Source organism: Cryptomeria japonica, chromosome 11, assembly GCF_030272615.1.
Source record: "Cryptomeria japonica chromosome 11, Sugi_1.0, whole genome shotgun sequence".
In the NCBI taxonomy this organism is placed as follows: domain Eukaryota; kingdom Viridiplantae; phylum Streptophyta; class Pinopsida; order Cupressales; family Cupressaceae; genus Cryptomeria; species Cryptomeria japonica.
In genome coordinates, this window is record NC_081415.1 from 158,278,505 (window position 1) to 158,303,399 (window position 24,895).

The following is a 24,895-nucleotide window of genomic DNA, read 5'->3' on the forward strand; positions in this document are numbered from 1 at the left end:
GAGTACCCTTTTCAGAGTTGCATACAATATCTCAAAATGCCATCTGGATTCTCCATACACATAGGGTTTCCAATGTTGCCCTATTTTTAAGGGTTTAGGCATACCCGGGTGACTTACAAATTTGGTCTTAAAAATCTTCACCAGTCAAATCATCTGCACAAATCAATTAAGAGTTCTTTAAGGGCACTCAAAGGGCTTTCCAACCATGCATCAGTTTCCCCTCTACCAATCCTTATGTGCTCTTAAATCGCACCTCTTTTGTTGTCCTAAACTCACCAACTCCTAGTTGTGAGCCTAGGGTATCATTGTAGAAGCACCACAAAGGCCTGCAAAACCAAAACACCTACTATAAACATATGTACAGACCCTAACCTAGCATTCCACATGATTACAACTAGTGCCATCAATGGATGGTCAGGTTAGAGCTATTTTCCCCTTAAACCCTACTTTGCAAGGGTTTTACACCTAGTCACAGAGAATGGATTAGATCTCTGCAACCAGACACAGTCAAATTTGCTAATCTACCTTATTGGTAAGTAGACTCAACAATCTTTCATCCCCTGCAAGTAAATTCCTCTGTCAAAGCCGTATTGGACCGTACAATGCAACCAAAACAAAGAAAACAGTCCAAAAACCAGTATCAAACAAGATTTTCCTTCAACTCAAAAACTTGCTTTTGCATTCCAGATCTTCTAACCCGTACAATGAAGTTGTTTTTGGCTTATACGCTCATGATTCAGTTGGTTGAACCAACTTTTCAATGCCAATCAACAAAAATGCAACTTTTGCAAATGTTGCAAAATGTTGCTCAACAACTTTTACATCTTTTCACCCTGATAATGCAACTTTGCACTCAAGTGCATTCCAAGGCTCAAAAAGGCCCTCAATGCATTCTAGTAGACTTAAAAACAACATATTGCACCCTATTACATAATGACCCTGTTCTAGAGTAGTGCACCTAAGACCATCATCAAGATTACAACTCCTAGGATATTAACATCCTGGACACTACCAAAGCTTGGACAACTCAACCATGGCTCCATTGAGTCCCAAATAGTTGGTCCATTATTACAACATGAAAGACACATAAAAGAGTTTTAAGAACAATACAAAATTTACCTGGAGTGATAGGTTCCCTGCACCATACTCCCTTGGGACAGGGAACTCAAGTCCCTTGAGTTAGGAGGTCTGCAATTTCCACACCATGCTGAAGTATATCTGATTCTGACATCCACATAGCATCTGACTCATGTAACCCTGCCCACTTTACAAGATAATGCTTGTAAACTCCTTTCCTTGTTTTCTTTATCACCTTGGAATCCAAGATACTTTCCAACTTGACCGGTTGGCTTGGTGGCAAATCTCTCACCCTATCTTCATTACCCTGTGATGAGGTGTCCAACTGATGTGTTTGTGATTCTCCCTTGTATGAATAGAGATCACATACATTGAAGATAGGAGAAATACCCAAGGTGGGAGGGACTTCAACCTCATATGCATTATGTACATATTTGTGCACCACCTTGAGAGGTCCAATCTTCTTTATCAACAGCTTGGTAGGCTGCCCTTTTGGAAGTCTCTCCTTCCTGAGGTATGCTAGGACCAAATATCCAATATTAAATTGCACATTCCTTCTTGTTTTATCAGCATTCACCTTATATTGCTCGGACTTTTGTTGTAAGGTTTGTCTTACCTTATCATGCACTTCTTTGATACCTTCTGCAAAATTCTCACCTTGTGCACTCTTAGGTGCCATAGAACTGAGATCTTTGAGCTCTAGTATGCCCCTAGTATGAAATCCATACACTATCTCAAAGGGACTTTTACCTGTACTTCGGTTAACTGAGTCATTGTATGCATATTCTGCCTAACCAATTACCAAATCCCAAGTCTGCCCAAATCCCAAGTCTGCCCATGTTGTTTGGTGAGACATCTTAGTAGATTACCCAATGATCTGTTGACAACCTCTGTCTAACCATCTGATTGAGAATGATAGGCAGATGAAAAGGGTAATCTTGTGCCCAACTTTCTTCAAAGTGTCCTCCAAAAGTGGTTTAAGAACTTCACATCCCTATCACTAACTATGCTGATTGGAAGGCCATGAATTCTGACTATCTCTTTGAAGAAGATTCCTGCAATGTAGGTGGCATCATTGGTGCTCTTCCAAGGTATAAAATGTGCCATTTTACTAAACCTATGAACCACCACATACACACTATCAAATCCCCTTGGAGTTCTTGGTAGGCCTATCACAAAATCCATGCTCAAACATTCCCAAGGCCTCTAAGGTATAACCAAAGGTTGGTACAAACCTGCATTACTTGATGAACCCTTTGCTCTTTGACAGATTGCACATTGTTCTACAAACCTTCTCACTTCTTATTGCAACTTGGGCCAATGGTAAAACCTACTAACCTGCTCCAAAGTTTTATCTATACCAAAATGACCTCCTAGACCTCCTTGATGCTTTTCTTGGATAATGTTTTGTCTCATAGAGCATTGGGGAATGCAAAGAAGATGTGCTTTGAACTGCAAACCCTCTTGTATCATATATTCTGAATAAGAGACATGTGAGGTGTTAGAAAAATCAGAGCAAACAATACATATCTCTGCAAAATCTTTATCATCCTTGTAGAGGTCTTTCAACTCAGTCAATCCCACACTTTGCAATTGTATCTCCTCCATAGTCATGACTCTCCTACTTAATGCATCAGCTACCTTGTTTGCAGTGCCCTTTTTGTGCTTGATAGTGAAGGTGTAGGATTGTAGGTATTCCACCCACTTTAGGTATCTTTGATTCAAGTTCTCTTGCCCATTGAGGAAACTAAGGGCATGGTTGTCAATGAAAACTAAAAACTCTTTGGGCAACAAGTAATGACGCCACTTCTTCAATGCTTGCACCATGGCATACAACTCCAAATCATATGTGAAGTATCTTTGCTTAGCTTCATTCAATTTCTCTGAGAAGAATGCTATAGGAAGACTTTCTTGGCTTAAAACTGCCCCTATTGCCCATTGGCTAGCATCACATTCTATTGTAAACAACTGACTGAAATCAGCCAATCTAAGGGTTGGCGGCTCTGCTATCTTAGCTTTCAACAATTCAAATCCCTTATTGGCTTCCTTTGTCCACTTGAAGTTACATTTAATCCTCCTTTAATGGTGTTGAGTATAGGAGCACAAACATGGCTAAAGTTTCTCACAAACTTCCTATAAAAAGATGTCATTCCATGAAAACTTCTAACATCACTTATGCCCCTAGGTATAGGTCAATTAAGTATTGCTTCTACTTTACTTGGATCCATCTTTAAACCTTGTGAAATGACAAAACCAAGGTAAATTAGCTATGTTTTCAAGAACTCACATTTTTCAAGATTGATTTTGAGTTGAGCCTCCTTCAACTTCTTCAAGACCATCTCGACATGCTTAAGGTGTTCCTCCTTGGACTCGTTGAAGAGCAAAATGTCATCAAGATACACAATAACAAATTTGTTAATAAACTCAACTAAGACTTCATTCATGAGCCTTCGAAAGGTACTAGGTGCATTGGTGAGGCCAAAAGGCATCACCAACCATTCATATAGGTCTGCATTAGTTCTAAAGGTTGTCTTCCATTCATCACCAAGTCTGATCCTTATCTGATGATAACCAAACTTCAAGTCCACCTTTGTGAAGTAGCTTGCTCCACCTAGATTGTCCAATAGGTCCTCTATCCTTGGCATGGTAAACCGGTATCTTATAGTGATCTTATTGATTGCTCTTGAGTCAGTGCACATCCTCCATTTTCCTCCTTTTTTAGGCACTAATACAGTACAGACAGCACATGGACTCAAACTCTTTTTAATAAACCCCTTGTCCAAGAGTTCTTGCACTTCTTTAGCGATCTCTTCATTTTGGCTAGGTGTCATTTTATAAGCAACTTTGTTAGGCAGATTTGCCCCCGGCATCAAATCTATTTGATGATTTACATCTCATTGGAGGCAAAGAATCAAGCATATCATCTCCTATAACTTCTGCATATTGCTTTAGTAGCCCTTGCACTTCTTGAGGCACTTCACTCATTGGATCTATCTTAGCTTCATCTTTAGGTTTTAACACTATAGCATGGCCCTGATGGCCTTCTTGCTTTAACACCTTAAGGAACTCTTTGCCTCTCATCAACATAACACTTGACCCTACTTGTTTTTCCTCCTTTGGATTAGGTAATGGATCCATCTGATATTTCTTACCATTCTTGGTGATGAAATAATTGTTCTTTTCTCCATCATGACAAGCTTTCACATCATATTGCCATGGACGGCCCAAAAGCAAATGACAAGCATCCATAGGCAATATGTCACATAGTAGTTTGTCTTTGTATTCATCAATTTCAAAGTCCACCCATGCTTGTTCATCAACTAAGACATGTTGACCCCGATTGAGCCATGATACCTTATAGGGAGTGAGATGAGGCAATCTTTTCATTTTGAGTTTATCCACCATTTCAACTAAGACAATGTTCTCAGTGGAACCTAAATCCACAATCACCTTACAAATTTTGCCATGTGACCTACAAGTGGTCCTAAATAAACTTTTCCTTTGTGGTGGCTCTTGAGCTTGGGGTATCTTTAGCATTGTTCTTCTCATTATCAAGTTTTCTCCATCTGTCACTGGCCCTGCCTTGCTGATTGGAGAGGCCTCACTTTGAGTATCCTCCTCTTGCACTAACTAAGTCCTTCTTTCACCCATGTATGAGCTTGATGAACTTGAGGCCTTTCCCGGGCACCTACTCATGGTATGTCCAGCTTGGTTGCAATGATAACACCTACCAGTGAAGACTGTATTTCCTCTCCCTGAGCTTCCAAACCTACCCCTAAAATTGCTTCTTCCTCTAAAGGATCCTCTATATGTTCCTCTTTGAGAGTCCCCACTTCCTTCTTGGTTTTGATGATCTTCATTTCTTGTAGCATTCTGCCCTCTACCAGAGGTTTCTCTACCTATGAAGTTTTTACCATCTCTATGTTTCTGATTTTGCTCACTTTTCCTTTTGATCTTTTCCTCTGCCCTTAATGCCAACTGAAAACACTTATGAACAGTGTTTGGTGTGAGGATGCTTATTTCATCTTGTATGTTTTTCCTAAGGCCATTCATGTATCTGGCCAATTTCTCCACTTCATTCTCATGCTTCCTAGCTCTCAAACTTAGTTTATGGAATTCCTTAGTGTGTGCATTGACATCTAGCTCCCTCTGTTTCAGATTTTGCAATCTCTTGTGGATTTGAACTTCATAATCCCCTAGTAGGAATTGAGCCTTAAGCCTTATCTTCATACTCTCCCATGAAGTTATATTTTTCTTACCTACGTGTACCCTTTCTTCTTGCATCATGTTCCACCAAACCAATGTCGATCCTCTCCATCTTGACTTGGCCACATTGACTCTTTTCTCCTCTGCTACCTCCTTATAATCAAAATGATTATTTAATGCCTCTATCCAAACTAGTAACTCCTCTCCATTGAGATTTCCTCCATAGGTGGGTAATCCATCCAAGTTATCCTTGGAGATGGATTTGACTGCATCCAAGAATAGTTTTTGGTCTTGGGGCATTGCTACTGTTGTTTGGTCCTCCTCATCTTCCACTTCTTCATCTGTCTCATCTCCCCATTCTGTCTTAACCTTCCCCTTCTCCTTCTCAACATCTCTGGTTCCTTTACTTCCTTCCTGATCCTTCAATCCTTCTAACATCTCTGTCACCATTTGTCGGATGGCTTTTGGAGTCATTGCCTTTGGAGGCATTGAACTTGTTGTTGATTCCTCACAGTCTGACATACACCAATATTTCAAAGGGTGGCTCTGATACCACTCTGATGCAGAGAGTCTTGGAGTAGAGCCAAATCACCTACTTCTCTTCCTTGTTCTTACTCCAACCTACTAATCACTCGAGCCCTTCCAAAGGTACTTGGTATAGGTTTTGATAGTTAGACCTCCAAGGCCTAATGCACCTTAGCTTGCCTTCAAGGTATAGCCACAAGTGCTTTACTCAACTCTTCCTATTGAGGATTCCACCTCAATCCCTGTCACACCTTCCTAGTACTCCAAAAACCTTTGCAAAGAATCCCACTTCACAAACTTGTTTCAAGAGTGCAACATGAAGTTATACAATGTTTTTGGTGGTTTCAACTAGTTTGGTCACCTTCAAACCCATCGACAAGCTTTCTCAACCTCTCTTTGTCTCTACCGGCTCCAAATAGGCCTAATACAATTAGCCCTCCTATGGCGGTTTTCAGGGCCTTATTTCAGATTTTCCCACACAAGGCCACAAATAAATTACAGATTCGAGTACCCTTTTCAGAGTTGCATACAATATCTTAAAATGCCATCTGGACTCTCCATACACATAGGGTTTCCAATGCTGCCCTATTTTTAAGGGTTTAGGCCTACCCGGGTGACTTACAAATTTGGTCTTAAAAACCTTCACCAGTCAAATCATCTGCACAAATCAATTAAGGGTTCTTTAAGGGCACTCGAAGGGCTTTCCAACCATGCATCAGTTTCCCCTCTACCAATCCTTATGTGCTCTTAAATCGCACATCTTCTACTGTCCTAAACTCACCAACTCCTAGTTGTGTGCCTAGGGTATCATTGTAGAAGCACCACAAAGGCCTGCAAAACCAAAACACCTACTCTAAACATATGTACAAACCTTAACCTAGCATTCCACATTATTACAACTAGTGTCATCAATGGATGCTCAGGTTAGAGCCATTTTCCCCTTAAACCCTACTTTGCAAGGGTTTTACACCTAGTCACAGAAAATGGATTAGATCTCTGCAACCAGACACAGTCAAATTTGCTAATCTACCTTATTGGTAAGTAGACTCAACAATCTTTCATCCCCTGCAAGTAAATTCCTTTGTCAAGGCCGTACTGGGTCGTAAAATGCAACCAAAACAAAGAAAACAATCCAAAAACCGATATCAAACAAGATTTTCCTTCAACTCAAAAACTTGCTTTTGCATTCCAGATCTTCTAACACGTACAATGAAGTTGTTTTTGGCTTATATGCTCATGATTCAGTTGGTTGAACCAACTTTTCAACGCCAATCAACAAAAATGCAACTTTTGCAAATGCTGCAAAATGTTGCTCAGCAACTTTTACATCTTTTCATCTTGATAATGCAACTTTGCACTCAAGTGCATTCCAAGGCTCAAAAAGGCCATCAATGCATTCTAGTAGACTTAAAAACAACATATTGCACCCTATTACATAATGACCCTGTTCTAGAGTAGTGCACCTAAGACCATCATCAAGATTACAACTCCTAGGATATCAACATCCTGGACACTACCAAAGCTTGGACAACTCAACCATGGCTCCATTGAGTCCTAGATGGTTGGTCCTTATTACAACATGAAAGACACATAAAAGACTTTTAAGAACAAAACAAAATTTGCCTGGAGTGATAGGTACCATGCACCATCTTCCTATTGTATAAAGGTCAAGTCTTCATCTAGATGCATGTGAGTTCCTCTAACCAACCCCCTATTTTTTAGAATTGCCATTTTCTATTCTATGCTTATTAAAACAACTTTAACATGCCTTTTTCTTCCTCCTCCTAATATCTTTCCAATCCTATTTGTCAATTGCATACAACATGTCCATTTCAGCTTGTCCTCAAAGAATTATGTTGCTAGAGTATAGGTTATCTCCTTTTCACCAAAATCCTTCAATTATTTGATGATGATATTTGTTGCCTTGTCTTGTTTGTCTTTTTCTCCTTGTATCTGTCTTTTGATGTGTTTCTTCCATTTGGTCAATTGGTAGGCCATTTACAACTAAATCCCAAGACTTGGCTTCCTCTATTTGTTCTCTTAGTTTACTTTCTCATATTTCAATGCTTACCAATGCAAACTCTTCAAACTCTGAAGTGCCACTTACTTTCATTGTCTCTGAGTTGTTTTTTTAATTCTTTCAATTGTTCCAATTCTTGTTTTAAATAGATTAGCTCCTATTGTCCTCTTTCCATACTACTTTGCAAGTTTATTACTTGCTATTTGAGCAGCTTGTAATCCCTTTCAAGATTATGACTATCTTCTAGAGTTTGCTTTAGCTTAGTTTCTGCATGTTGCCCCTTCTTTTCTATAAACTCAATACTCCTTTTTAAGCTTGTGCGCTCATTTACATAGAGATCGAACAACCATAATAGTAGAGTGGTTGTGGGGTTGTATGTGTCTTTGAAGTTTTCTCCTGTGTCTATTGATAAAGTTTCAATTTTACTATATTTTAGTCCATAATCCTCTTGCAACAATAAGTTCTCTTCATTTTTCCCTTTAACAATAGCCTAATTTGTTAGTTCTCCTACTAGAGAACGGAATTTGGAAGTTTTGCATGTTTTCGGTAAGATTGTAGTGAGTTTTTTCCTCTACGACTACCTCATTTTCTTGGTTTGTCTATGCCTCAATATCCCTTATATTGTTTTGCATTTACAAAGATCAACTTTTTGTCAAAACCAAATGCATTGGTTAGAGGGAGCCCTGGCAAAGAAGAGTTCCAAGCCATAGATAAATTCCCTGCCAAGATATTGGGATTTGAGTCTCTGTGTCATGTGATTTGGGAGTTTTGATTTGGAGGGATGCTCAAACCCTCCATACAAAATCTCTTCAACAAGGAACCTAAAATTTGTATCTAAAAGCTATCTATTGTCTCCAAATTGTTTGCAGTAGAAACCCTTGATCCTAGGGTTTCTATTTATGTATTTTCCACTAGGAAAAGTGTGTTTCCTATTCTTTCCCACTAGGCTCCATAATAGGATGCGCTGACTTTATCCTTGTTGAATAAGAATTTACTGATCTAGTTTTAGAGATTGTTTTAAAAGTCCTAGATTGTTGCATTGAAAAAAGACAAAAAAAAAATAAGCATGAAAACCCTGAAAACCCTTAAACAATGTGTTATCTTCCACTATTTACACTTGGTTCCACGCATTGACCTTGACTACTCTATTCACTACTCCCTTGCCTACTTGTTGCCCTCTTGCCTTCTTGTTGCTCCCTGTTCAAACCACGTGCTCTCAATAACAAACTATAGTATAGCTTTTACTTTTGCAAAGTATAGTTCTTGATAAAAGACTGCCATATTTGTTATTTCCTAAAGTAAATATGGCCATCATTAAGGACCATTGTTCAAGGTTTGAGACTCATTTTTTGTAGTCAAAATGTTAAACAATACATCGAGATTTTTGTCTATTGCTAGAATTGCCCTAGAAAAATGCTTTGGAAACACCTTGACCAAGCTAGAATTCCCTAGGTATGCTATATGCTCATTTACAACTCTAAAAGAATAGGCCCCTCAAAATATGTAGCCTACACAATTTCATAGGGGTTTTGTAACCAAATCTGATTCGAAAATGAATCATACCTACCATTACACCAGCAAGAGTCCTTACAAATACACCCTAACATAAATGTTTGTTACATCTCCACTCCCCTTGTGCTACACCATTCCAAACTAAGGTGGCCATCAATGGCTTGCGAGAAAGTACATAATACACAGAAGATAGTCAAACTAGCCATAATTATGACATGATACTAAACATAAATGGGTGATAAACCAAGATGCAATGCTCTTGAAGCTGAGGAATAAACACTTACCTCAATAAAATACCACATAAAATATTCTAAAAAATTTGACCCCCAACACATGCTAATGCCACGCAATAAAGTTAGTGGTAAAAATTGCCCTAAACATACCTCAGAAACTCTACCCACTTCAGTGACAATGCCATCATTAAGGAAACACAGCCCTTCAAGAAGTGGGGCTTAAGACAGGTTGGCTCAGAAGTCTTTTTCATAAAAAAGAAAAAAATTAACTTTACTAATCACTAACTTATAATACGATTCGAATAACTCTTGCCCCCTATTTAATCCATGTCTAAGCTGCAAAATACCATTCCACACTCCACAACAATATACCCAATCGACATTTTCATCTAAAGAAACAAATTGCATCGACAATCCCCAATTCTAATAGAGAGAATATTTGTAGTAAAAACAAAAAAGTAAATATATACAAAAGAGAATGACTGCACTGGGCATTGTGATAAACCCGGTACCTGAATAACCGATTTTCTAGAATCTTGCAGTTCATTTGCTTGGCATTGTTTGTTCAACGGCTGTTGATTCACCTTGAGAACTTTCCATTTCATTAATTTTGTCCTTTAGACCATTCTTTCAATCTTCTTAAAATAATCTGAATCGCTCAAATCTTTTACTTGCTTGATAGAAATTTGATCTCCAATTCTGTTCTCTCTCTATATGCTGACTTTTTTGTTTGTTGATGGAGTTGGATATGTAAGTCCCTTTTTTGTTTCTGCAGAACATGATATTGCAAAAATTAAACCAAACATTCTGATCAATTATGATCCCTCTTATGTGTAAATTAATTGGGAACAACCATGAGCTTGAGTAATGACTGAAGAAATTCATCAATTAATGACTTATTTTCACTAAAGAACTAATCTCTAGATTGTCTTCTAGTAGACGGAGACAACCTCATTTTATTATGTTTTCCTATTGTGCCCTCTGAATTTCATTCGCCCTCTGCAAATTTTCAGACATAAATAAAGCAAGCATGATAGTGTAATTTCTTTGGCCCTTCTCAAATTCTCTTTCAGGCTGTAAACCTGAAAAAGTACACAAAAAGAATGATTAATCCTCTATCACTCCAAATCCATTAACGTTGAAATACTAGAGATAGTAAATACACTATACCTATGCTCACAAACCTTTTTTGATCCTCTAGTTTTTCATTCTCCAAGTCACTCTGAGCTTCTCACTGTTTTAATTCTTTGCAACTCTCCTCCATTGCATTCATTTGACGCTCCAAGTCCTTGCTAAGTTTCAGGGGTTCCTCAATGCAACTATCAAGTAGAGTTTGTACTTCTTGCTCTGCCTTTCTAAACACCGAGGGAAAATTAAACATTTTAGTGATCACATCTACAATAGGTGTGGATATGAAGCAGCTAATTCCTAAGGGTATACAAAACCTAGATGAGAAATTGAATGTTGCAAGAAACATCTTTGAAATGTGAAGATATAGTTTGTAGGATTCATCTAGAGATATGAAAGTGTGATTAATGTTGTGACATTAGACATTGTTTGAAATTTGGAGTATATACAAACTAGCAAAAACATTACTTCCTTAAATTCAAAGATAGAAAGTGATAACTCATTCACCATAACAAAATTTTATAAATAAGCCACTTAACAGATGCATCCTAAGACTATGACTTATATACATGGTGTATACTTAATTTACTGTCCCGCAGTTAGTGCTCTTGTGATTACCATTGTTATTTGTAATTATGATTCGTCGAAATTCCATATTACTTTATAAAGAAGGGATGCGCTTCTAGGAAGAATGGGACATGTTATGAAATAGCAAGTAAAATGCTCTAATCTCAAGGTTTATTGCACACTTGTGCAGGGCCAAGAAAGCATATACTAAAAGGATATTTACTCGCTAAAGACAGAGGCTCTATAAATGTAAGATGATTCCAAGTGGGCACTTGTGGCTATTTTCTTTGCATGATCCGTAAAAGTTGAAATATTTCAGGGAAGCTCTTAGTAAATTAATAAATTAGACTTGTTCATGACACACTGAGCTAAAGCTTTCGATCACACAGAGAACTACCAGGCACAGTAATAGCCCAGGTCCAACTACAACTTTTCCTGGTAACTTATGGAAACAAAGGATAATAGATACAAATGGAGACTCAAGAACATATGACTAGTTCAAAAAATATGCTCCAGCAAAGAGTGCTCAACCATCATCTTTCCATGTCAATGTAAATCCAAAAAGTTCTTTATCAAAAAGAAATCCTATTAATTAACTGGGATAACCTAGGAACAACCATTGGAGCATGTAAACGTATCCTTCAGATGCAGAAAATGGCACCAATTCAGCTATCTGGAAAAAGTTATCTTCCCTATTACAAGAGTAAAGAAGTATAACAGAGGAAAATACCAAGAATTATAGCCATAAAGAAAGGGCGTAGTGTTACTGTTATTAGTCAGACTCAGATAAAAATAGCAAGCTGATTTTCTACTTAATTTCGGATTCTGCAGAAAAACACTGGCCAAAACTCAGTAAAAAATTGAAATTAATATATATATATATATATGAAAAAATATTTTTGATGGTTTTTATTTTAAACTTTCCAGTTGATTTTCCATTGTTTTCAGACTGAACTGAGACTCATGAATCTCAAATGTCAAACTTGGCAAAGTTTGTGAGTCTCAGCTATAGATTCACCGGGCCTAATTCGAACTTGCCAAAAGTCGCAATGTATAAACACAGTTATCAGGAAAGACACACAAGATAAGCTATGTTCAACTGTATTTCAGGAACAAGGATGTCCGAACAGAAAGGGACATTTCAAGGAAGGAAATCTGGGGCCCATTTTGTGGGCACAACAAGGCAAAAACAGCATATATATATATAATCAGGGCATGAGGGCATCGTAGGGGCCCTACTCTCCACCCCCCATGGGGCCCTCAATCTCTCCATTCAGCAAGTGGCCATTCTTCAATTTGCTTGCAATGCTCAGTACCAGAACAATTTTTTCTGTTGCTCTCATGGAACTGCCCTTTTGTATCATCAAGCCATCACCCATTAATATAGCTCCAACATTATCTGATTCTAGATTTAGGGCAATACCTATTGCACCATCTCCATATTCTACTAATTCCCCTGCCATTACTTTATCAAGACCATGAATACGAGCAATGCCATCTCCTACTTGAACTACTTTGCCAATATTAACAAATTTGACCTCGTTATTATATTGTTCAATCTGTTTACATATCATACTACTGATTTCATCAGGTTAAATAGTTATCACTTCATCCATATAACTGGGTTCAAATTTCAGATAATCCTAGGACTTAAGTGCCTATAAAAGCTATGGCTTTCTTTAATTCAGTACGCCTTAAATGAGCCTTACATCGTTTGGCTTGAAGGAGTCAGGAAGAGCCCTTCCCTTCTATAGTGAGCCCAAGGCATTGCCTTTTGTCACTAGTTGCTCTTGAGCCTCACACAAATCCTTCCGATGAATATGCCAAAGTCAGAAATGGAATCTAGCCCTCCACTCATAGGTATAAAACTGCACAAGCATGCTTGATCCTGGACCAGCCACCAAAGCCCCTATCTATTATGGGTACCTGTGCCCAAAACTCACTGTTCTGTTGATCCCGAGAGATATCGACTGATGGCGGACATAGAGAACATGCCAAATCCAATGAAAGATGGCAATCTCAATGGTACAGTATAGATCCAAAGAAGTTTTTGTTTCTGCAAAACCCCCTAATATATATACATATACATACATACATGTATGTGTATACACATATGTGTGTGTGTGTGTGTATCTGTGTGTGTGGGGAGGGTACTAGCATTTCTGCAAGTTTAACTATATATGACATCAAATCAAGGTAACGCCACCGGTAAATCTGGTTAAGGCGGTGACAACAATAAAATTATAAATGTTAAAGAATTAAGACTAAGATGACAGAAAAAGCTGTATAGCAACAATAAACATATCATGATTTAGATTCATAGGTTTAAGGCAAGTTTATCTGTAAGCAGTGACAGCTGTATAGCTACAGCAGCAATAAAAAATTAAGACAGCAGTATAACTTCCTTCAGACTGACAGAAGAAAACTAAGCTAGCTGTATAACTCAAAATCCCTAACTCATAACTACAAAATAATATCATTGATACAGTCAACAAAATTTCAACAAATCAGGTGTACAAAGTCAATAATCAAGGATTCAACCAGTGAGTATCTACAGTCCCTGAAACCTTCAATATAATATCAAATAACAGAACCAAGGCAAACCTACAATGGTACGACCTATCAAAAGATATACAGTCAATAAATACTGTCCATTGATACATAATGACAGCCAATAAGTACTTTAGAGTGATACAGAATCATAGTTAAATGAGCATTTGCTACTAAATCTACTAATATAGTCTAATAAGCAAAAACAATTCATAAATCGGGCAGAAACACTTTTTTCTCCCAGGGATGCCTGAACATCCATAGAATGGTCAAGGGACATCTCAGACATCCCAAGCTGTTCCTGGGTCATCCAAACTCCCTTGCTATATCAGGAACATCATGAGCCTTGTGATGTTTTTCCTTTCTGGAAAGATTTGGGGACAGCCAAGGAGACTCTCCTACTGTCCCACCATCTTGGAAACATGAAATGAAACAGAGACACTGGTTTTAGGGTCAGAGATGCATCTGCATGTAACACTGAAGATAAGCCCAGATGAAAATGTAAACACTTCATCACCAAAGTACGAGAGCATCCACAAAATAGTGTGATACAGCTAAAATAAGTTTAATTTGAAATATCTAATTCCTTTTTTTTCTACAACAACTAAGCACCAAAGATAGTGGGGAATAAATTGGAAAATGAAGTGGAATAGAAAAACATCATTGATAGTATAGAAAAACAAAAGAGAAAAAGTACAATATAAGCACGTTGTGGGAAAAACCAAGTGGTTGTATTGAAAACACAATGAGAGAGAATCAAGAAATAATAGATAGAGAAATAGAGTAACATCAACACAACCTAAACAATCTATAACCTATAAAGGCTATGAAATCCAGCAACTGTGTGCTATGAATGCTCTGAACTGTTGAGTTGAAGTAAAAGCAATAGTTGAGGTGAGAAATTCTCCAATTGAAAAATCAAATCCTGGGGCTGAGGTATCATAAGCTTCATCCATTGCTATTTGTTTGTGGTATTTGTTAAGGCATCAGGCAATGGTAAGAGGATGAAAAATTTAAATGTCATTGTTAAATAAATGTACATCAGGTAGTAGGCAGGGGATTTGATAGAGACGAGGCATGGAAAACCAAATTATGCCACTAGAGGTAAAAAAAGGCGGAACTACACCTTTTCACAACAAAGTTTGTGAAGTGGTTTACGGCAAACATCCCGGCATTGTACCTTTTTATTAGAAAAAATTGGTTTTTTTATCTTAAGACGAAGAATCAAAATAATGTCTGACTTCATAGGATGTGAATATTCTAACACCCTAAAATTGTGCTCACAGCTATCTGTTTTACTTGTTTATATATTTTAAGTATTGTTGCCATGATTCTAGTTCATGCAGACACTAATGTTCAAACTTGAAGCACATTCTAACCTCCTCTTTTAGAGTCTTCATTATGTCTATCCCATGGCTTCCGCAAACCAAGCAAACAAGTATTTCTTCCTATACCCTCAAGTACATTCCATTAACAATGGTTGCATTCTTATGTCAATCATCATGAGATGTGCTAGGTTGATCTGGCAATTGTTTGCAACATTTCCCATTCTGCCAAGAGTCATTATCTGAGGTGAACAATATACATACATTTATTCTCATGCACAAATCTGTGAAAGTCATCCAAAAATAGGAGTGTTCACTGTTGAAACAACAAAAATTTATTGTATGCCTTACTGAAATCATAGTGAATTACCTCCATCATAGTTATCAAATGCAACTGTGTTTGGTTCAAATCTGGTTTGGTCTGGATGTTTTGGACTGTCAGATTTGTCCAATTCAGTCTGGGATTTTCCATTGCAAGCTATAGAAATTTTAGCAAAAACTTTTTACCTCCTAAATGAATCAGAATTTTCTAACTGATTAACTATGATCTCCAGAAAATATAATTGAGAATGATTACTTCTCAATTTGACAGCAAGAATTACATTTACCATGTTTTTTTTTTACAGTTTAAACTATAGATTTCAACATTTTTTTTTTTTTATAATTGGTTGATGTGTTAGACAGGCATGCAAACCAACAGTTCCATAGGTAGAGAACTTTAATCCATGAAAATATAGGAATGGGATATGTCTCGATGAGATAATTATGTTTATCGACCTCTGTAGGGGAAAAAGCTAGTACAATAATATTTGGTATGCATTGACTATTATTCAAACTTGACAAAAACTGGAAAATCTTTAAATCTAGAGATAAAAATAATCCGGCCGCATATTCATCATAGTACAAATAAACTTTACTCACCTTTACAGTTTACAGTCCTTTGAAATCTGAAACTCACTGTTTATTTTCACAATTGGTCGATGTGTTACACAAGCATGCAAACCAACAGTTCCATAGGTAGAGAACTTTATCCACGAAAAGATGGGAATGGGATATGTCTCAATGAGATAATTATGTTTATAGACCTCTGTAGGGGACAAAGCTGGTACAACAATAATTGGTATGCATTGACTATTATTCAAACTTGACAAAAACTTGAAAAATCTTTAGATCTAGAGATAAAATTAATACACCTGCATTCATCATAGTACAAATAAACTTTACTCACCTTTACAGATATGGTCCATTGAAATCTGATGCTCACTGTGTTAAAATATGATAATACCCAATCTTCTCTATGAAATTCCTCACGTTTCTGTTTCTCATCTTCTGCCTTCTAATGTGCAGATTCTATCATTGCAAGGAGATATTTCATTTGTGAAAGCCTTACTTCTTTATGTCATTAGGTACTTATTCTTTTCTTGTATATTTGCAATTCTCTGATTGATCTGTGACAGGGTCTTATGATCCCCTTTTGAGGGAAGATGTTTGCCAGCAGGACCTCCAGTATCATAGTACTCAGCTCATCATATTCCTTTAGGCTTCAATTATTTTTATGAAGGATTGTTGTACCTTTGTCAATCTTTATTAAATTCAACAACAGCCTTGCCCTGCTGACCTCTGTAATTCCACATTGTGCAAAACTGCACCAGATAGAATTCTGCAAGTCTCTTTCAGCTCACTGTTACCAAGGCAATGTACTTTCCCTCATTGAAATCCTGTGGATATCCACAATAATTCCCATCCAGAGCCAAACATGGAGTTGTTCATTTGGTCTGTGGAGCTTCCTACTCCAAATGTACTGTCCTTAGTTTTTGTGGCTCAGCAGAAGCTGCAAGCTGAGTTTTCAGAAATTTCTCAAGTTCCCTATGCACCCCGTAGTTTTTGCTACCCGTTTCCTGCACTCCACTTGCATGTTGAAGTACATCTGTGTATCTGTAATCCTTTTTTCTTCCCTCTACAGAACAGGCATCTCAAATTCTCCTACATGTTCTCTACAATATGATTTCCCTTCATTAGATCTTCATATGATTTCTCTTCATATTCTTGTATGTCAGATTCACTAATATCACCATCACTGTCATTGATCAAACCAATTGCAACACTAATCTAGATCAGGACAAATCAAGATGATGCCAATTTCTCAGCACTAATTAGGTGCTCCTCAAATCCTGCAAATTTTGATATTGATGATATGGAAAGTTAGCTCATAAATTATTTCTGATAATAATTATCATATTGAAATCCATATGAAAAGAAAGCTAGATAAATGAGAATCAATAGCAATTAATTGAGTACTCCATTGACACAAAAAACATTCAATTTTTTTGTAATATTTAACAATGTGACTATCTTTAGATTTAACTGGGGATATTTTGTCTCTTCTGTTATTTTTGTGTATGAAGTGCTCAACCACAGTATGTGATTATATGCATTCAGACTTGTGACGTTTTCACACATCGTCTCATTGCAAATGGGGACCCCCTACTTTTTAGGCCCTCTCGGTCTTTTGGTTTTTTTTTTGTTGGGTCTTTTTGCGGCAGTCTCGTCAGTTTCCTCAGTTTGCAAGTGTTTGGGGGTTAATTTGTTCAGGTATGCTTTTCGTTTGAGCAATTTTGGCTAAGTCTAGGGCTGGTTTTGTCAATTTTAGGGTTTCTAGGGCTGGTTTTGTCAATTTTAGGGTTTCTGCCTCCAGCCCTAGATTTAAGGGGTTTCTATTAGGATTTTGGAAAAATTGAATGTAGAATTGGAGTCAGGACCCTTCAAGCAACCTTCCAATTAAATTTGAACGAATTCTGATCACTTACTATTTTTAGTATGTCTATTTTTAGTAAGTTTCACTGCCTCCCTCCCGGATTGGTCTAATTTTGCCAAAAATCAAATTTACTATTTTTAGTAATTTCTATTTTTAGTAAGTGCTTTCCTGACCTGTTTTGTCCCAACCCTAACATTTTGAAACACTTACTATTTGGGAAAATCTATTTTGGCAGGTTCATCTCTGAAGACGTTGCAGACTGAACATTCCTGAAGATCATTTCTAAATCCGGAAGAGTCAGAAGACGGACAAGTTGGATCAAAAAAAATGGTTAAGTATGGAACTCCTATTCCAAAAGTGGAATGCATGCAAAATCATCTAAATCTGGAAATTCACATCAATCCACAAATGTCATCCTGATCCGAAAATGGCCTGAAATTTGACTAAGTTTGAAAATTTAAAAGATCTAAAACCCAGAATTTGCATTATAATTCCTAGAGATCTGAAACCACTCTCCAACATCCTGCCAATATATACATGAAATATAACTTAAAGTATAAGTGGCATTATTTCATGTATATATTCTGATGAAGAGAATGAGACCGAATTGGAAAAGTGAAAATCATGAAATTTCCCTCCCCAAAGCAAAACAGCGCCCAATGATGGAGTAGGCCACTAGAATCACCTAGGCATGGAGAAATGAAGAAAAGGTAAAAATCATTGCTCCATGCAAAATAGCGCTCAAAGGAGAGCAAGGGCGCTAAAACCAAGGTTTTCCTCCACACCATGAATTCCCTCACACATGCAAAATTCTGCCCAAGGTTGGATTAGGACACTAAAGGAAAGGGGGAAAGGAAAATCAAGTGATGAAGGATTTCCTTCATCAGGTGGAAATAGCACCTAGGGAGATGGAAGAACGCCAAAATCCAAGGAACAAGGATGAATGCTTCAAGATGAAATTTCCTCCATCAAGGTCAAAATTCCACGCCCAAGTCAGAAATTCAAAAAAAATTCTGAGGCAATTAAATCCAGGGGTCAAGGAAGAAAAAGCAAGAAATTCCCCTCCGGTAAAAATACTCAATCCATACTGATAACCTCTTGAAAATTCAACCCAACCTATCAAGAGACTAGGAAACATACTCAAGGTGGAAGAAGAATCCCAAACAGGATCAAGGCACTTTGTCTTTGATTACCGATGTGTGTGCAAGTGTATTCATTCCTTCTCAACAAGAACATTATGACTTCCAAGTTCCATCATGATTAGCTATGTGGTTTGTCTAAACTCCATAGGCATCCTGGATAGAGCCTCGTTGCCAATCGGACGTCTATAGCCCCGACGAGGTTATCGTTGTAATCTCACGAATATTGCTCCATTGCTAGTCGGGCGTCTCGCATGTTCCCATAGCTAATTTTGATATTTCATTTTCATCCATTTTTTCTTTATTTTTTCCTTTATCTTCCCAAATTTTTCTCTTTTGATACTCTGCTTTCTTTTCTTTTCATATTCCGTCAATTCCTTTGGCTCGTAAGCAGTGAAGCTTACTAGTGCTTGAATCTCCCCTACCATGTTACAAATTGTTGAGGCAATCTCTTTTGGGGAGTGAACAAGTATAGAACAACTTCAAGGTTATAGGAGCAAGTGGTTACAGGAGGCACATCACCATGGAAGTCACACATTGTCATTGTTTAGAAGAATTACTCTTGTAGAATGAGCACAAATCATAAATTTCTGAAGATCATCGCCTATAGCATGTCTTTACTCCCACTGATTGATGAACTGTTAGACCAACTTCAACATGCCACCAAATAACTTTCTCTAACCAACATTGGATTGTGTAGGAAGTCTCTTGGAGAGTAATGTAGTAAGAAAACAACTTCAAGAGCAGTCAAAGCAAGGTGTAATGTGCCCAAGAACTTCACCCATTGTCATGGATTAAAAGAATCTAGATGTGATAAGATCATAGAGACTTGAACAAGATCACTAAAGTATAGCAGAATGATGATTTGTTGTGACCAACATCAGCATTCTAAATACTTTACAAAGATGTACTTCAAAAAAAAATACCATCAGGTGTCTATGAATCAAGAGATATGGAAGACAACCTTTAAAACAAAATAGGGTATATGTCAATGGTTGGTACTTCCTTTTAGTTTGTGGTACTTGCTACATTTATAAGATTCATGAATAGTATCAAAACTTGAACAATTTCAACATTATGAAGACATTGAATATAGCATAAAGATGATTTATTAGACCAAAATCAGCATTCTAAATATTTTACAAAGTTGTATTTCAAATTTAGGTACCATCAGGGGTATTTGAATCAAGAGATATGGAAGACAACCTTTAAAACAAAATAGGGTCTATATCATTGGTTGGTACTTCCTTTTAGCTTGTGGCACTTACTATATTTAACTTACTACATTTATAAGATTCATGAATAATGTATTGTGAATATTCATGGATAAGTGTATTAATGTATCTACACGATATTTTAGTTTTCAATTTCTCCATGGAAACAAAATCTAGCTCATTTAAAGCAAGTCTTGCAAGTGTTGAAGCAAAAACAACTTTTATGCAATATGACGAAGTGTGAATTTGCAAAGCAAACCACTAGTCTATTCAAGGTGTGGTTGAAAAAGGTGAATTAAGAGCTGATCCAGCAAAACTTGAGGATATTACAAATTGGCCAATCCTAAGAATACTATAGAAACAAGTAGCTTTGTTGTAGATCAATGCATGAGGTTGTCCATTCATTCATTCTCTACAATAGAAAATACCTTGCATGCTATTGCTAAAGTGGCAAGAGTTTTAATTCATACTAAAGCTTTGAATTCGGTGAAATATGAAATCAGACATGCATAGATCCTTGCTGCGCCTAGTTTGCAACAAAAATTCAAAGTGAAAATGCATGCTGGTGAGTTACATTATGAGGGGCAATTTTATTCCAGCATCATAAGAACACTAATTGCTGTCCAAATATTTATGAATTTCAATTATCATTCATGTAGGACCATGAAAACATCTATGGTTTCCAAATTAAAACTTCTATTTTCTATTGTTTTGTTGTTTTTTTTGCTTAATTGTTTTCACAGATATTTTATCTTTGATTCATCCACTATCCAACAAAGATTTCAGCCAAATGAAGTAAGAACCCTCCAAATTCAAACTCATATAATAAACCTGTTACCCTCCTCATTTTCCTGAAGCATTTTGTTCTCACGTTATTAAAAAAAAAAAGGAGTGTTTTATTTAGTTTGGGCTTGTGTAAGTCTTGGTTTTTGTTTTGTTGAAGTTTTTCTTGAACTGAACCTCTCACTTGAACCTCATCTAAGTTCAAGGTTCAAGTTCAAGCGGAGTATGTTGTATCACAGCCTTTTTTTTTTAAAAGAGTTAAAGGTCTTTATAACAATTGTCATTGAACTTGAACTATTGAACATTTTCAAAAAGTTCAAGGTTCGGGTTCAAAGTTCAAAGTTCAAAGTTCAAAGTTCAAGATTTGGGTTCAAAGTTCAATGAGTTCGCAGGTTCAATTTCAGAGGTTCAAATTTAGAGTTCAGAGATTCATCAAATTAAACAGATGCAAGTTCAGAGTGTGTGAGTTCAAAATTCAGCGAGTTTAATAATCCAATAACATTGGCATGAGTTGTTTGATGTTTTAAAGAAGTAGTATAACATGTTGGTTTACCAAACAAGCTAATAATGGTGATTTGTCTAAGGCTCGATGTATTTCGGAGGTGCTCCTGGAGCTAATTAATGTCAGTTTTAATAGCAGGGATGTTTTTAAAAATGATCACCAAGCTGAGAGTAAAAATGTTTGGATGACTTTCGAGATAGCCAAACTAACAAATACAAAGTCCAACCTTCATGTTACAAAGGAACATTCGGCTTCTTAAAAGTTGAATTTAGTTATGAATCCATATGTTGATAACAGAGGATAGCAGCTGATAACGTTTTCAAAGTATTGTTTCAGCAACACGGTATTACAAACAACCTAAAGAGTTACAATCCTCATCTATTCTAAAGAGAGCTTTGTCTTAAAATAGAGCTCATTCCTTCAAATGACAGTTCAAAGTGGTGATCCATGTGTAAGTTTTGGCATGTATACTATTTGTAGTTTTCAATGCAACCTGTAACCACGAATTTTCCGAGTCTTTTTTTTAGACAGAAAAATCAGTCTCTGTGCGGGGGGAATAACTCTAATTCAACCGTTGGATCTCGATGAATTTTTGATATGTTTTAGAAAACCTAGTTTTGTAAATCCTCACCGGAGCAATTTCCAAAATTATGTCTGGTTCGTAAGATATGGATAACAGAGCACAACACTGTCAATGACAGTCACATTAATTGGGAGATACTTGGGTTTTAACTCACATAAACTCAAACACTAAGGAAAGTGGGCAAGTATTTTCACCTATAAGTGAGAATGTATTCACCGAGGCTAGCGAGGGCAATTATGTATTAAAATATTTGAGCTTTATTTCCCTAAAGGTGAGAATTGTATTCACAGGAATGTTAAGTGAGAAAGAAATAAATAATCTTTTCAAGAATCAGTTATTGATAACTAAAAGTCTCTTAAAAAAAAAGAGGCTATATATATGTAATGAAAGGAAAGAGCCAGGATTCTTTTTTTGATGTTAAAAAAGAGAGGGCAGCGTAGTTTTCTGGACTGCACAGTTTTATTTTATAGAGGTGTTGAGTCTGTGAGCCCACATTTTGGCATTGTTGGAATGAAGAAGATTTTGTGATCTATGCATTTGTCAATATTTTCTTTTGATTACAATGAGCTTTGTTTCTCTTGTGATTACCTTTCATTGTCTTTTCTGTTACATCAAACTGTGTATATGCATTTGATTCTGAAACTTTGATTTCAAAAATAACTTGTAAATTGGAAAGAAATCTGTTGTTAGCTCTTTGCCTGGGTATTCTGATCCCCCTTGTCCTTTGAGGCATGAGAGAGACTCGATCAGAGTCCAGGGCATTTTGATTCTATTGGAAAGGTTATTTTCGTGGGTGTGGGTAATTAAACTGTGTTTTACTTATCTTCATTCACTTCATTTTAAATCAGTTTTTCACATCTACTTTCATGGTTATGGGTAGATGTTAGTTTGCCTTTATTGCTTTTTAGTTAAAAGCATATTCAGAAAACATACATTTTATCCAACGAAGGGAGTTGTACCTTCATATCAAAATTCAGAGAGCACATGCACTTACCATTGCAAGTGACTCAACTGTTGGTTTTCTTTTGTCTTTCAACTTGGGCATTGTGAGTCAAGTTTGGAGGTCTTTTAAGGAAGACAAATCTGTTAACCAACAAAACCAACCAGTATTTATGAAAAAGACCATTAACATATTCTATAGAGCACTTCCAGAGGAAAATAAATAAATATCAAGAAAACAAATTAAAAACCTAACAAAAATATATTGATGTTAGATTTTAAGCTTAAGTGAGATTCTTCAAAAAAAAGGAAGGAAATTAACATATAATATACTAATAAAAAATCACACAACTAATGAAATTTTAAACCTCATAAATTAATCCATATTACATTGTTAAAAATAAAAATATAAAGATAAAGTATAAAATGAAAAAGCAGCATACATTTAAAAATATTCTTAAACATATAATTGTAGTAGATAAATCAGCAAACACAGTTCAAAACCAATCATAAAATGCACTCAACTGATATCCTCTAAAACTTAAACAAATTTGACATTACTTCGCTATACAAAAACATTTTTGTCGATAAAGTTAAAACTCCTCAGAATGGATCTTTGTATTAATTATAATGAAGACTATAGTTATGTTCATAAAAAGTTTTTTTTCCTTTGATAAAAGAAAATTTTATACTGAGACAAAGATATTACAAAAAAGCCTTTGTCTTTTAAAGGAGAAAAGGTCAAGGACAAAAAGGTAATTCTAGATACATCTTTTGCAAGAGTTCTTAAAAATTCTTCAAGGGCAAAGGAGAATCAGCGTCAAGCAAACATAGTTCAAAACCAGCCGAAAGAAATATTCCTGGGATCGGTAAGGGCTATGTCGATGCGCAGGAGACTGGGGCTGCAACCCAAAGAGTTTAGAGACTTAAGGCAGAATGACCGGCCAAGATACTATGCGAATCCAAGCTTCCGATCTTGGACAAAACCTAAGTGGACCTGGGAGGGTACGAACAAAGTGTCGGGGTTTGCTACAGAAGACAAGACAAATGGTAGACGGAGAAAGGAATTTCATAGACCCAGAAACGCTCACCAAGACAGTTTCAACAATCGCAATATCAATCATGTAGGAGCAAAAACGGATTGGCAGAAGGTTTGTGAAAAGGAATGGAGGCCGAAGAAGATCCCCAGATCGGAGCCATTGGAAAAGGTAAAACCTAAACCGATGGAATCCCAAAAGTTGTCTTTTTTTCAAGACTGTAAAAGCTGGAATGATTCGGTTGCTTTCTTTAGAGAGAGGATTTTTTTTCTGAAATACTTTAGGGACTGGCTGGCTATGTGCCGTGTCAAGAAATGGTGTGAGGAGAAGTGGCCTTTTAAAGTGGAGATCAAGACAATGCCAAATGGTTTTTTTTTGGTCATCACGGAAAATAGTAAAGATAAGAACTGGATACTAAATAATAAGCCTTTCTTCTTGGGAGGCAGAGATTTGTATATCAGAGATTGGTAACCAAATTTCAATCCTATTAAGGCCCCTTTGGAAGAGGTTCCAATCTGGCTGCGTCTCTATAATCTACCGAGGGAGTACTGGAACGAGGAGACTTTCCAAATGATTGGGAATAAACTCGGGTTTTATCTCAAATTGGATGAAGCTATTGAGAAGGAAGATTTTAGTTCGTATGCAAGAATTTGTATTGGATGGAAAACTTAGTACCCATTACTTGCATAGTTAGAAATAAACACAAATGCGGGTTGTTGGCTACAACAGATCGAGGTTGAAAATCAACTGGAAAGATGCTCAGTGTGTAATAAGGATGGACATTCGGAGGAGGTCTATTT

General features: G+C 36.7%; 1 long non-coding RNA gene across 5 annotated transcripts in view; it reads right to left on the minus strand.

Moving 5' to 3' along the window:
* LOC131066085 (uncharacterized) overlaps positions 1-24,895 on the minus strand; it is a 66,876-nt gene that overhangs the window by 34,108 nt on the left and 7,873 nt on the right. The window contains exons 2-6 of one of the 5 annotated variants that reach the window (XR_009111565.2): positions 23,114-23,202; positions 16,372-17,314; positions 10,758-10,928; positions 10,524-10,655; positions 10,086-10,342 (exon numbers count right to left, since the gene is read on the minus strand). This is a non-coding gene — a long non-coding RNA (uncharacterized LOC131066085). Of the gene's footprint in view, positions 1-9,942; positions 10,343-10,523; positions 10,656-10,743; positions 10,929-16,371; positions 17,315-23,113; positions 23,203-24,895 lie in introns of those variants that run through there. The other 4 variants (XR_009111563.2, XR_009111564.2, XR_009111561.2 and 1 more) reach the window with 4 other exon arrangements.